General features: G+C 41.0%; 1 protein-coding gene across 3 annotated transcripts in view; it reads right to left on the reverse strand.

Annotated features, from left to right (window-relative positions):
- NfI (Nuclear factor I) overlaps positions 1-13,393 on the reverse strand; it is a 262,100-nt gene extending 248,707 nt beyond the window's left edge. For all 3 annotated transcript variants that reach the window (XM_043213373.2, XM_043213372.2, XM_043213374.2), the window contains exon 1: positions 13,183-13,393. The gene's annotated coding sequence lies outside the window, so the exon portion shown is untranslated. The remainder of the gene's footprint in view (positions 1-13,182) is intronic.
- Between the last annotated feature and the right edge of the window lie 780 nt (positions 13,394-14,173).

A 14,173-nucleotide genomic window follows, 5' to 3' on the forward strand; every position in this document is an offset into this window, starting at 1 on the left:
ATTTAATAACCGTCGCTTAATATTTCAGGCACACGTGAACGAGATTCTGGGCCTCAGTCTGTTGGAAAGTGGCTCAATAGCAGTGCTTCGAAGTCTTTCGGACAAATTTAATGCCCATATGCGAGCCTTAAAGAATTTGGGTACTTCAGTTCAGATCGCCAGCTGCATCATCGTCCAAGTTCGGCTTCAAAGGTTGGACCCAGCTACCCAGGCCAAGTGGGAGGAGAGTCAAAACTCCTCAGGTTCAGACGCCATCCCTACTTGGGAGTCGATGGCCGAATTTTTGGAGCAGCGGTGTAGGACGCTGGAGGCTATGGACGTGGCCATGGCTGCATACGCCCCGGGCGCTCATGTGGGAAGGCGTCGAGGTGCAAATAATGGTAGATCATCCTTTATTGTTACTAATTCGCTTCCCTCTACCTGTGCTCTATGCGGTGGATGGTCCCATATAATGTCTGCATGCCCCCGATTTCTATCAATGCCCCCTGAGATTCGCCTTGGTGAGGCCAGGCGACTCGGTCTTTGTCGGAAGTGTCTGCAAACGGGCCATCACATGCGTGAGTGCCTCGCTGCTAGTTGTCGCAGTTGTGGAAGGAGGCATCACAGCCTGCTGCATTTCCTGGAGCCGCCGGCATCTAGCGGCCAGACTTTGGTTGGTCCTCCCACGTCAGCCATAGCCGAGGTCGCCGAGCCTGCAGCCTTTTCGCCGTCCACTGCTAATGCACTAGTTGCTCAAGGTCACAGCGGCGATATATCGTTGCTTGCTACAGCGAACATTTTTGTTCGTAGTCGCGCTGGATCCCTTGTTCCATGCCGAGCTTTGTTGGATTCTGGATCTCAGGTGCACGTGATCACTTCCCGGTTGGCAAGTCAGCTGCAGCTCCGGAGGTACAAATCATTCATGGCGGTGTCTGGTATTGGAGATGCCGGCTTTGCGACAGATGGATTCGCTGTTGATGTTCTCCTACGTTCCCACTGTTCCGAGTACTCGGCCCTGGTTAACGCCGTCATCGCTGCCAATATCACGGACCTGCAGCCTAGCTTCAGTTTGGATGTCTCCAGCTGGAATATTCCTGGCAATCTTTCTTTGGCTGATCCTGAATTTTTCCGCCCACAGCGCATCGACCTTCTTATCGGAGCCAGTCTGTTTTATGAGCTGTTGTGTGTTGGGCAAATTAAGCTCTCAGCCGGCCTGCCATTGCTGCAGAAAACTCAACTTGGATGGGTCGTGTGTGGAGGCGGTTCACAGGTCCAGAGAAGATCACTCGTTTCCACTGCCCACAAGGATGTTCCGGAGAGCGCAACAATGCTGGATGATCAGCTGGATTCTTTGCTCCGCCGGTTTTGGGAAATCGAAGACTGCTCCGAGCCTATTGTGAAGCGGACGAAGGAAGAGCTAGATTGCGATGCGCATTTCGTGCAACATGTTGCTCGGCTGGATTCCGGCGCTTACGCTGTGCGGCTTCCGTTAAAATGCGGCTCTAAGCTGCTGGGAGAGTCGTACCCCCAAGCTGTTCGACGATTTCTTTCCCTCGAAAGGAAGCTCTGTCGCCGTCCTCAATTAAAGGAACAATATGCTGCCTTCATAAAGGAGTATCTGGAGTTGGGTCACATGTCTCCAGTCCCTTCTGATGCGAGCGTCACTGGCCAATACTTTCTTCCACACCATTGTGTTTTAAAGGAGGACAGTTCAACAACCAAGCTCAGGGTTGTCTTTGATGGATCTGCTGTCACAACTTCTGGGTATTCATTGAATGACGTGTTGATGTCTGGCCCAGTTATTCAGCCAAAGTTACTGCATATTCTGTTAAGGTTCCGATGCCATCGGGTGGCCATTACTGGAGATATTTGTAAAATGTATCGTTGCGTCAGGGTTTTTCCTGAGGACAGCTATCTTCAGTGTATTCTTTGGCGGGATTCCACCCAGGATGAGTTACAGGTTTTTAAGCTGGACACGGTCACCTACGGAACGAAGCCTGCCTCATTTTTAGCAGTTCGGACAATGCATCAGTTGGCAGATGATGAGCAAATAATGTTTCCAAAGGGGGCCGAAATTCTGCGTCGCGACTTTTATGTGGATGATCTGCTTTCCGGAGGCGACTCTATAGATGAAGCTATTAGCATAATGCAGCAAACATCCGCCATCCTTGCCAAAGGCCATTTTCGGTTAAGGAAGTGGTGCTCCAATGTTGCTGACGTTCTGGATAAGGTGCCTGAAGAAGATCGGGAGTCTTTTCTAAAGTTTGATGATGGTAGCAACTTCACAAAGACACTGGGTTTTGCTTGGGATCCTGCAACTGACCGCTTGCTATTTTCTTTTGAAGGGATTCAGTCAATCTCAAAGCCCACTAGGCGCATTGTGCTTTCTTCAGTCGCTCGGCTTTATGACCCCTTAGGCCTTGTTGGTCCTGTAATTTCAAAGGCAAAGATCTTTCTTCAGAAGCTGTGCCGTGAGAAGTTGTCCTGGGATGAAAGTCTTCCTCAAGCTCTTCACTGCGACTGGAATATGATTTGTAGCAGCTTTGGTAGTACGCAGCGCGCCGAATTCCCTAGATGGGTGCTAACATCGAAATCCGAGGTGGAGGTCCATGGATTCTGTGATGCCAGCATTGAGGCGTATGGGGCATGCGTTTATGTCGTGTCCAAGGGCGCAGGATCTGCAAGCTATTTACTCTGTTCGAAGTCCCGAGTTGCGCCGTTAAAGACTGTTACGGTGCCTAAGCTGGAGTTATCGGGAGCCGAGTTGTTGGCTCGACTTATGTCGGAAGTAGAGCAGTTGAAGGTCTACGTTGGAAAGTATTTTTGCTGGTGCGATTCTGCTGTGGCTCTGTCTTGGATTCGAGAAGAACCCTCTCGGTTTAATGTTTTCGTCGCCAATCGAGTTTCGACCATTCAGAAGCTAACTAGAGAAATGGAGTGGCGGTATGTTCCCACTTCTTTGAACCCAGCAGATATCCTGTCGCGTGGTGCTCTTCCCAATGAATTGGTTGAGAATAAGCTGTCCTCCGTTTCTCGTTGGATCCCAAGAGACGTGGCCAACCGCGGTCCCATCTGAGAGATCAACCCTGGAGTTGCGTGCAAGGGTCCTGCTCATTCAGTCTCCGTACGTGGATATAACAGCGGTTTCTAAGTACGCTAATTCGTTTCCAGCACTGCAGAGGGTATTCGCTTACGTATACAAGTTTTCTCAACGAATTCACCACAACGGTGTTACGGCTAGCGATATAAAATCTGGAACACAGCTGTTATTGCGGCTAGTGCAACGTGTGCATTTTTGGGAGGAAATAAAGGCTCTTCAAAATGGAAAAGACATAGCGGTATCCAGTGCCCTTGCCTCATCCTCTCCCTTCTTGGACAAATTTGGACTGTTGCGCGTAGACGGCCGGCTAAAAAATTCGTCGTTGGATTTTGATAGTCAGCATCCAATTATACTTCCAAGAAGCCATCCAGTTACGCGGGCTATAATTGTTGACCTCCATGAGCGAAATTTACATACGGGACCTCGCGCACTGTTGGCAATTATTCGGTCCCAATATTGGCCAATTGGGGGGAGAAAAACCGTGACGAAGGCATTACACAAATGCATCCGATGCTTCCGGACTAAGCCTCGGCTGTTGCAGCACATTATGGCTGATCTCCCGGAGGAAAGAGTTAGCGGCTCCCAGGTCTTCGGAGTCACTGGTGTGGATTTTTGTGGACCGTTCTATTATAAGCCGGAAGTGCGTAATAAGGCTCCAGTAAAATGTTACATTAGCATTTTCATTTGTTTTGCTACGAAAGCCGTCCACCTGGAGCTTGTAAGGGATCTGTCCACAATGTCTTTTTTGCAGGCTTTGAAGCGGTTTATATGCACCCGCCGAAGTCCTCAACATATTTGGTCTGACAACGCAACCAACTTTGTTGGAGCCAAAAACGAGCTAAAGGAGCTGCGCCGATTATTTCTAAGCGAAGAGCATCAACGGTCACTGCTAGAGTTTTGCTCTATGGAGTCCATCGAATGGCATTTTATTCCTCCTCGATCTCCGCATTTCGGTGGTCTGTGGGAAGCGGCTGTTAAAACCGCCAAGCACCATTTTTACCGAGCTGTCGGATCTGCAGTTCTGGGATTCGAGGAGCTGCGAACGCTGCTGTGCCATATTGGGGCTGTTATAAATTCACGACCCTTATTGTCTCTTTCAGAAAATCCTGCAGACCTTGATGTTCTGACCCCGGCTCATTTTTTAACTGGTGGTCCGTCAGTCAGCTTTATCGAGCCTGATGTCACAAAGCTGAACTTCAACCGGTTGGACAGCTGGCAGCGCGTGTCTTTCCTGCAGCAGTCTTTCTGGTCCCGATGGAAGGAGGAGTACCTAAGTCTTCTCCAGCAGCGCTCCAAATGGCGCGCCTCTGGTCCTGCCTTGGCCCCGAACGATGTGGTGCTAGTAAAGGACGAGAATCTACCTCCGATGAAATGGCCGCTTGCGAGAATAATGGAGTTAATCCCTGGTCGGGATGGCATCTTTCGAGTGGCGGTGATAAAAACCTCATCTGGAATTACCAAGCGAGCAGTGACTAAGCTGTGCCTTTTGCCCCTTAAAGATGAAGTTGGAGTAGAAGCCCCAACTGGGGGGAGAATGTCGGGTCAAGCAGCAAGCAACTAATTTAAACACAACAATTAATAAGTAACTGATGTTTTGCTGGTCGCAAGCCGACTCTCTTTCGGCCGCTCGGCTTCGCTACTTCGGCGCTTATAGTTAGCGAGCATCCGCTCAGCCTATTCTGCAAGGTTGGCGCCACTCTCGTTCGTCTTCTTACTGCGCTCGCATCCTAAATTGGATTTGAAATATTGTACATAAATCCTAATTTCATATGCGGCCTGAATAAAGTTTTATAACGTTGAAATTAATTAAATTCTGATTTTTTATTTACGGCATCGAAAACTCTCGATGACCAAACAACAAGAGCTTCCAAATAACATTTGACCCATTTTTTCTGAATTTTCAACAGATCAAATAAACTTATCTCTTTTTTTATGGATATTTTACTTGCACACTCTGTTACCAGAGACAATTTTAACTAAGAGACCAAATGAGATAGTCTTCTGCTCTGAGTAAAACACTTTAGGATTAATGGCTTTTGCAGTCTACGTACATATTCTCTCTATGGGATTGCCTTAGAAACATTAACTCAGGTTAATGATCTCGGTGACCTATTGACTCTAAACATAAATTTTTCGACCGTATTTCCACAATTGTTAAAAAGGCTAAAGGTGTCCTTGGTTTTATTAAAAGGTGGTCAAAAGAATTTTACGACCCCTACATTACTAAAACCTTTTTAATTTATTTGGCCCGTCAGATACTGGGGTGCGGTTCATGTGTCTGGAGCAGTGCTGCCAGTTTAGCAATTTAGTTGCTATTTCTGACAACTTTTAGCAACTTAAGCAATTATTTTATTTTCTTTCATTTTCTTTCTTTCATTTCACATTAAACTCCATTTTTTATATAAGGTAAGTTATATAAAATCAATTTAATAGAAATGCCAATTGCACAAAATAAACTGCAATACTTTTAACAGGTAAGGTCTACGCAGACACGAAAAATGCTGGCGTAATTACACTCTTCCTTAGAAATCTTGATTAAAAATTCCTGCGAATGTTAATATAATAATGTTAATATAATATAATATAGTATTTAAGGAATTTTATGTTAATTAAAATGTTCCCTTCATCTAGAAAAATATTTAATTTTTAAAAGCCATATTTAGCTTGATTTTCTTAATTACATACGGAAATAAACATTTTGATAATTTAGCATTTTTTTGTCAGTTTTCCAGTTTTTTTTTAGCAATTTTTGGCAACTACTTTATGTATGTCGGGTCAAGCAGCAGCACGGCGTTTAAATAATGTTTAAATAATGTTTATGTATGTTTAGTGTAATAATTAGTTATAGTTTATTTATTAAGCTAAAGTATGGATATATCGCCTTAGTTGGTCGCAAGCCGACTCTTTCTCGGCCGCTCGACTTCGACGGGCCTATTTTAAGAAAGCTTTAGCTTCGCAATCACTATGTCGGGCCACCCTCTCCACTATCGAGAGCTTTAGCTTCGCGTATGTCTAGTCGAGCCGCACTCTCTGTCCATATTATTAGTCACTGCTTAGCACCATAAACTGGATGATCACACTGGTTGATCCCAGTTTCATCTGCCTGCAGCATAAATAAAATATAACGTACTATAATTAAATTCGTCTTTCATTTCCCGGCATTGAAAACTCTCAATGACCAAACAATGTAATTCTAGCAATTTTTGCCCCAGAGATTCTGGCAGCACTGGGCTGGAGTCCCCAATAAGGACCGCATAGAATCAGTACAAAAGAATTTTTTAACATTTTCACTTAGAGGTCTTAGCTGGGATGCAAATCTTGCTTGCATCTTATAGTTGAGGACTCCTACTTATAAACTTACCAAGATTAACTAATCGTAGGACAATGCTGGGTATAATTTTTCTACATAACCTTATTTGCAATTTTGTTTCGAAGCCAACGCACACAATTTTTGATTTTTTTAACTTTTCAGGTTTGCTACCCTAACAAAGTTTGGGTATTCGTTTCGGGTGAAATGAATAATATAAGATTATATATGTTTGGTCATTGAGGGTTTTCAATGCCAGTAAAATAAAACGAATTTATATTTAATTTCAAACGTTACAAATGTTTATTGCATGCAGATGATAGACCAGCTTATGGTGCATGCAGGGGCTCAAGCAAATACACAGAGAGGGCGGCCCGACAAGTCACCTCGAGCTAAAGCTCTCGAAAATGAAGAGGGCGGCCAGACGTATTTTGATTGGGGTAAGGGTGACAATTCTGGGATACCCAATTTTGGGTAGTAGTGCGTTGGGTTGAGGAGAGTAGTGACAAGGATCATGCTGGCAATAATCAAGTGGAATGCAATGAGACACTTGTATGTTTTTCTATTTTTCCCTAGCAAATATTGCTGAAATCCTCTAAAATTGCAACCACTGCAAATGTACAAAAGGAAAATGATTTGAGAGTATGCTCTTAGAACGTACGAGCAATGGCATCAAATTAACGTGCACCAGGGCATATTATGGTAGTTATTACCATATTATTTATAGTACTAGTTGTACCCTGCCACGTTTCACTGTGGCATATTGTGATCCACTGATTCCCTGCGAGCAATATTAACGCATTCCCAAATGGTTGGACAGCTCCACGCAAATCCCGCAATGATCGATCGAGAGCCTCCAGCGATTTTTTATGTGCCATCGTGCATTCATCCCAAACAATGAGTTTACAACTTTGCAATACTTTTCCCATGCCAGATGCCCCCAGCCCCTCTATATATCTTTTGCATGACATGATCATAAACCATTCTTTGTTCATGGTTTAATTTCGTAATTCTGCTCACGGCGCAAATCCACATCAAATGCTGCAGTCGCAGTTTGGGCAGGAGCTGGCATTCCCAATTGACTTAGCACTTTATTTGCAATAGCTAAGCACTTGTCTTCAATCCTTATCAAAGTTTCATTGTAAATTCCTTCTGTCAATTCCATGGTCATGTCAGAATTTTCTAGACGTACTCTGTGCAAAATATCCTCAGCCATATACGAACGATGTCTTTCCCATAACTCTGTTGGAGATGAAGGGAAGCAAGCAGTCAATATGATTGCAAACAATAAGCGAATTTGGTGCGGATGTGCCGTCTTGCACGCATCATGAATGCAGATATCCCACTGTTGGTCGTTCTCCAACAAATTTGGAGGTCTTTCGGGCGAGACGACAGGCTCGCCTCGTTTGCGTCGCGCGAACACTTTTTTAGTGGCATTCCACGTGTAATAAGAGGGCACTTCTGAATACATCAAGGTTCTGGCAAAAGCATCTTGGCACGCACTGCGGAAGGTGGCATGTGTGATGCCGTTGAGATTATTCAAATACTGGAAAGACCTAGGTCCGGCCACATTCACGAACAGCATGCGAAGGAAAAAACATACATCTTGATTAGGATGCACTGTATAGAGTCTACCGATTGTATTCTCTTTGAAGATGCCAGGTTGTCTTTCGACGGGCTCGCCTCGTTTGCGTCGCGCGAACACTTTTTTAATGGCATTCCACGTGTAATAAGAGGGCACTTCTAAATACATCTAGGTTCTGGCAAAAGCATCTTCCTGGCATAAGGTGAAGAAGGCAGTCAGAGCTGTCGCAGGCAGATTCAGGACTTTTTCTTGTACAATTCGTTCGGTGAAATAGACACGTTGACCATTCTCCAAATGGACTGTCAAGTGAACTACAGCTGGATAGCGTTTATGAATGGGGAACAAAAACTTCGCCATGCAGCCTCGTTGTGCTTATGTATCTTCCAGCCTTATATTGAGAGATTTCATCGACAACTTGTATTGCGTTGCTGTCACCATTTTCTGCCTGAACACCAAAAACTGCCATATCGCTGCTTTTATTCACGTACTTACAAATATATTTAATCGATGTCACGGAATTGCAATATTCTACGTTAATGTGCGCTTTGTATGATTTTGAGAATAGGGGTGAGTATGGAACCACTCAACGATTGTCTACCTCAATATCACCAATTCTCATGTTTAAAGTTACCGAAGTCCCACCATCTTCAGTTGACCGTCTCCTATACAGAAGATATCCATCGTTCCCTGTTACGGTGTTGGCTGCAAATGCTCAAGGATATCGCTTGGAACTTCCCGTCTACCATGCATGGTGAATTTGGGTTGAGGGTACCACATGGGCCATGGATCATGTTCTTAATGACAACTGCATGCAAATCCGAATACAACTGCATGCAAAATCCATCGGCACCATCCCAGAAGATGAGTGGATACTGAAAAGCATCGTAACAGTTTCTGCGACGTTTACCAATCGATCGTTTTGTCGATGAAGAACAACATCTCGAGGTTGGAACTGATCCCCGACTATGACAATTGCCACTTCGTCTATAGTTGGAGCATTATATCTCCTGATATGTTCTCCAGCAGGCGTTTTGTCTGCATGAATGACAATTTTATGGCTATCCGAAGGCATCATACCGATTGCTGTTTTGAACAAACGCACCAAATGGTTCTGTTCGTGAAAAAGCTTCTGTAGCTGCGAAATAATGGGCTTCTTCATCGAGGTATTGATTCCATAACGTGCATCGACTTCAGTTCCATCATCACCAATGAAGTACATTTGAAGAAATTTGTGTTCGCTGTCTGAGAACGGAAGCAGGGAACCGGCTTTGTGATAGATTTGTCCTTTGATTTAAAAAGTTGGCATGAATTGCGCCGTTACAATTTCCGCACCAAATGACGTCATTTGGGAGCAAGAGTTGTATTTCCTAATGTTCGACAGGAAATGCTTCGATTCAGTAGTAGATCCAGCGAAAAGAGAGTGCAGAGGCTCTGGTGGTTGCGATTCGAGCTATAATCAACAGTTGCATTATATCTGTTGTAAGCTGTAAACGCGCTTAAGCTACCCTTGCCCTGTCGCGTTCATTATTTCGAGACCGAATCAAATCGATTGCTGCAGAACGCGACTGCCTAACTCTCAATCGTGTTCGCTCAAGCCAAGCTGCTCGACTTTCTGCAGATTCCGCGTTGTGCATCTGCATTGCTCTCAGCCGCTCACTCTCTCGGATGGAGGCCCGCTCTTCGTCAGTCATATTCGAAATTTTACGTCTTTTTGCTTCTGTATTGAGAGTATGACGACCCAAATTCGACTTCTTGGGTGGCATGACTCCGTTTCTAACTGAAACTGAACAAAAAAATAAAATTTCTTCTTTCAATACGTTGCTCGTGCCACGTGGTTCACATGCGTCTGCGGTGCCCTTGCCCTTGGTGACTGTCGCAAGAGTTCAGTTGGCTGCCTGTAGAGGGCGCAGCAGTAGGGGCACGGGGAAACATGACAAAAACTGAGTTCACATGGCTGCCTGTAGAGGGCGCAGCAGTAGGGGCACGTGGAAACGCGAAAAAAACTGATATATTCGCAAACGCAGATAAGCTTTAAACATCAAAAGTAGACAATAACCAATCTGGAACCTCAACGCATGTTGTGTCAAAATTTGGGCTTAAACGGTTCAGAACTTTTCAAGTCTATAAAAGAAGTAGATACGAACAGAGCATTTTTTATATATATATAGATTGGATACTGTCATTTGGACACACATAAGGCATCATGGTCGATGGGGTTGGGGTTCAAACATAGATTTCGACCATTATTTTGTTGCGGCTAAGATTCAGACACGACTATGTGTGCGAAGATTGAACGTTAAAGTACTTCAAAAAGATTGCGATACTTCAAAAAAACATCATCAAACATCCTAATATCTCACTCCCTGTGAACCTCTGCAGAAGAAGCGATTGGATTCCAGCGTCCTTCTTACAGGGCCCTGTACCCTGCAGGGTAAGAGGAAGAGACAAAAGGCGTCTTTTCATTTTGGAGCATTGACATTTGATCGAACTTGTCGTGCTTATTTTGGCCTTGGCTGACCTGGGCTTCTCCATTGGGACGATGGGGCTTTGGCTTCGATATCATAACCGTATGATTCCATGATTCGTCACCAGTTATAACCCTTTTGAGTAAATCGTTGTCGTTGACGTCATTCAACAGCTCTTGATCGATGCTCATGCGACGGTTGGCATCTTCCCGGACATTTTGGAAGAGTTTTTACCAATTGTAAGCATTTTTTTTACTCAGAACAGTTACACCGTATGCCACTGTCAACATTTTAAGTGTTTCGGTGCACTTGATTTTATTTTTTACATTTTACATTTAAATTTTCACATTTACATTATTTTTTACATTTTTACAAATATGATGCAAATCCTTTGATCCATATTTTTCGATAGCAAAAAATTGCCGAGAACGCAAAACAACTGTTAACCTTTTCGCCTCTCACAACCAAACAAAAAAAGGGGATTCAATTGAAACTTGGTACAAAAGTTAGGAAAGAGTGTACTAACATAGAAAAACAAAAAAATCGATTGTCGAAAATATGTTGCCCACGAAATTTGAAAAGTCATTTTGAACACATCTCGTATGAGCACCGATATAGATATACCAAGCCCCATCCATATTCCCATATCAGGAATGGATTCCAATATCAGAAATGGGGGAATCCATATGGGGAATTTTTTTAGACCTAGTTTGACCCCAATTACATGATAGACGTTGCGCGGACATCTTCCTTGCTATGATGTCGGTGGAATTTTTCCTATTGTTAGTGGTAGTTGTTATTATTTAATAACCCTTTATTAGTAAATTTTCGTATATAAGTACCCTTTTTAGCGACCTTTACATAGGGTCTAAAGCCTGACTACTATTTGCGGACATTTCGGAAATTGCATTGCAAAGGTAAATAAGGGTAATCTGCTTTTAACCGCTTCTTTAACAACTTCCGACCTTGTAACTACTGTAGTACTGTACAAATTTTGTACCACTTGACCACATGGAAATTTGACCACTTTTTCTGGCCAAAAATAATATTTCAAGAACGAAACAACATATTCAAGTTCTGATTTTTGATTTGAGTTCACATGGTCAATGGATTTAAGATTTAAGAAATATATGGACGTGGCACCACCCACTTTTTAAGAAACACATTCTAACTGAAAACTACGGCGCACCGCGCTCTATTTAAAAATAATATGCTAACTAAAGAACTAAGGAAGATATTTCAATTTGGTTCTTTTTTAGTGTTTTATAAAGCCATAGTCTTCTTTTGGAAAAGTAGGTGTTGTTTTTTTTTTTTTTAATTAAAAATCTTTGAAATTTTTTTAAATTAAATCGGTTTTGCACTAGTCTCACAGCTAACAGATTCACATTAAGGTTTTAAGGTTGCCTCCTTAAATTATGAATTTCTTCGAAAGTGCATAGAAGCGCATTTTCATATTTCAATCATATGAAGATAATTTAACAATCTACAACATGGACTAAATTACAATGTTTGACTCGGTTTGGTAGGGTATAAAAAACGACACAAGTTTTTTGGACGCTTCACATACACAAACAAATAATAAAAATAACATTGAAAAGTATTCATTTTGCCCAAAAAACTTTCAGTATCTGCGTTTTTTAAATCGCACCAAAAAATCGTAAATTCTAAGCTCATGTTAAAGTTAACATCAACAGCTTTTTTTAACAGCTGGTTTTTCGCAGTGGCGCCATCTATGAAAAAATTCAAAAAATCAAAAATTAATCTATAGTCAATTATATGAAGCTAAAATTATTTAAATCCTTTAACTTTCAAAAAGTCGTTTTTGGCCAGAAAAAGTGGTCAAATTTCCTATAGTGTACTGTAGGGATTGAAAGTAAGTGAGTTTTTTGTAATTTCTTTTGGGAAAATAGCTACAAAACTGTGCATACACTTGTAGGCTCATAATTTTTCCGGCATTCCAAGATAAAGTAAAATTTATCCCACACCTCTTTCTTCCCCTAATAATGGGATCTTTCTGTATCCCTACTTCAGAAATTGTTGTTCACCCTTTTAAGCCAACTTTTTTGAATCTGATTTAAGCAGATGGATTATATTTTTTAACATATTTAATTCACAACTTCTATGGGTGGTAAAATTGGTTGAAATTTGTATACATATTTTTTTTCAAGCTTGTTTGTTGCGCTTATACGCAAACGTCGTAAAAGTGCCAAAGATCTAGCATATCATATTTGTATTCAGAAGATCCTATTCTGATTACCGGAGCGGAACAGCATTGGTTGCAAATCAACGTCGTGGAAAATTAATTTTGTTTTTACGTTGATACATACAATAGGATTCTAATTGCTTCTAAATACAAACGTTGCCGCAATTGTCAGGCATGTATGTATGAACATAACATAAAGTAAACAATAACATTAACATTGGGGATCTCACATCTAAAAAATATTTAAAATGGGTTGCAATCCAACTTTTTAGCAGAGCTCAGATCTACTAGCTACACTGTTTCCTATTATATTCATCTGAATTTACTATACGTCATACATAAATATCTATATTAATCTATGCACATGAAAATGTATAAATTTTTAATGAATTTATTAATTTTAAATAAATAATGAAAAAATTTGATTTCTAAGTCTTATATATTATTAGAACTAAGTTGTTTTCTTAAATTTAAATTGGTTTTTATTAATAAACAGAATAGTTTAGTTATATTTAATAAAGGCACACTAGTAAATATAAATACCTTTCCTGTAATCAAACATCACGCCAGCTAAGACACAAAATCAAAACATATTTTAACATATTTTAAATGATTAACACAATAGTTTAATATAGCTGTATAATCTAAAAGAAGAATCCAGAGACTAAAGATAAAATTGGCAACTCAGCATATGTCTGCTGGCACTTTTGTTTCGTCACGACTCAATCTCTTTAAAACGTACATGTAATCAACAAATACATAGAAGGCCAAGGGCCTAAATGAAAGAAACGTTCTAAAATTGGACATTCCCACTCTGAGTAGAGTGCAAGAGATCTAGAGAGAGCTGTATGAGAGCTAATTGTAATTCGTTATGCGCATGTGTCAAACAACAACAGTACAAACTGGATATGGTTGAACACATTTAGCATTCACAATTGAGTGAATTAATATGCACATTCAATACATTAATTTAAATCTTTATGCTATCCGTGTTCAATATAACCACATACCATTTAATAAAGAAAACCAGTACCATTTTATTCTAAAAAGATTACACAGTGCTGCAAAAAAATTAAGTGAATTAACTTTTAAGGTGACATAGTAGGAATTGTTTATCAGGTCAAATATAGCACAAAACCATGTTTGAAACATTTTTATCACCCTAAAAATCTTGATTTACCTAGAAAAAAATCTTTTTCGGGACTTTTTTTGCGCTTAAAAATTTCTAAACGCGTCATCTTAAATCGATTTTAAAATTTATTGTTTTTGGGAAAAGCGTCACTACATCAAAAATTTTCATATCTTAATGAAATTAGTCTCGTTTTATTCATTATTAAGTAGATAATATTTATATGTGTCATGAATGACAGAACTTTTGTATGCTGTAGTTCAGCTTCAAAATAAAAAAAACGATTTAAATGCAAAAATGTCAGTTTCTTGTGTAAACATTTTATCCTTATTGTTAAAAAAAATTTAATATATATATATATATAATTATATATCTTTTTCAAAATTAGATTAAAAAAAATATATT

The sequence above is a fragment of the Drosophila bipectinata genome, chromosome 4, assembly GCF_030179905.1.
Source record: "Drosophila bipectinata strain 14024-0381.07 chromosome 4, DbipHiC1v2, whole genome shotgun sequence".
Lineage (NCBI taxonomy): Eukaryota > Metazoa > Arthropoda > Insecta > Diptera > Drosophilidae > Drosophila > Drosophila bipectinata.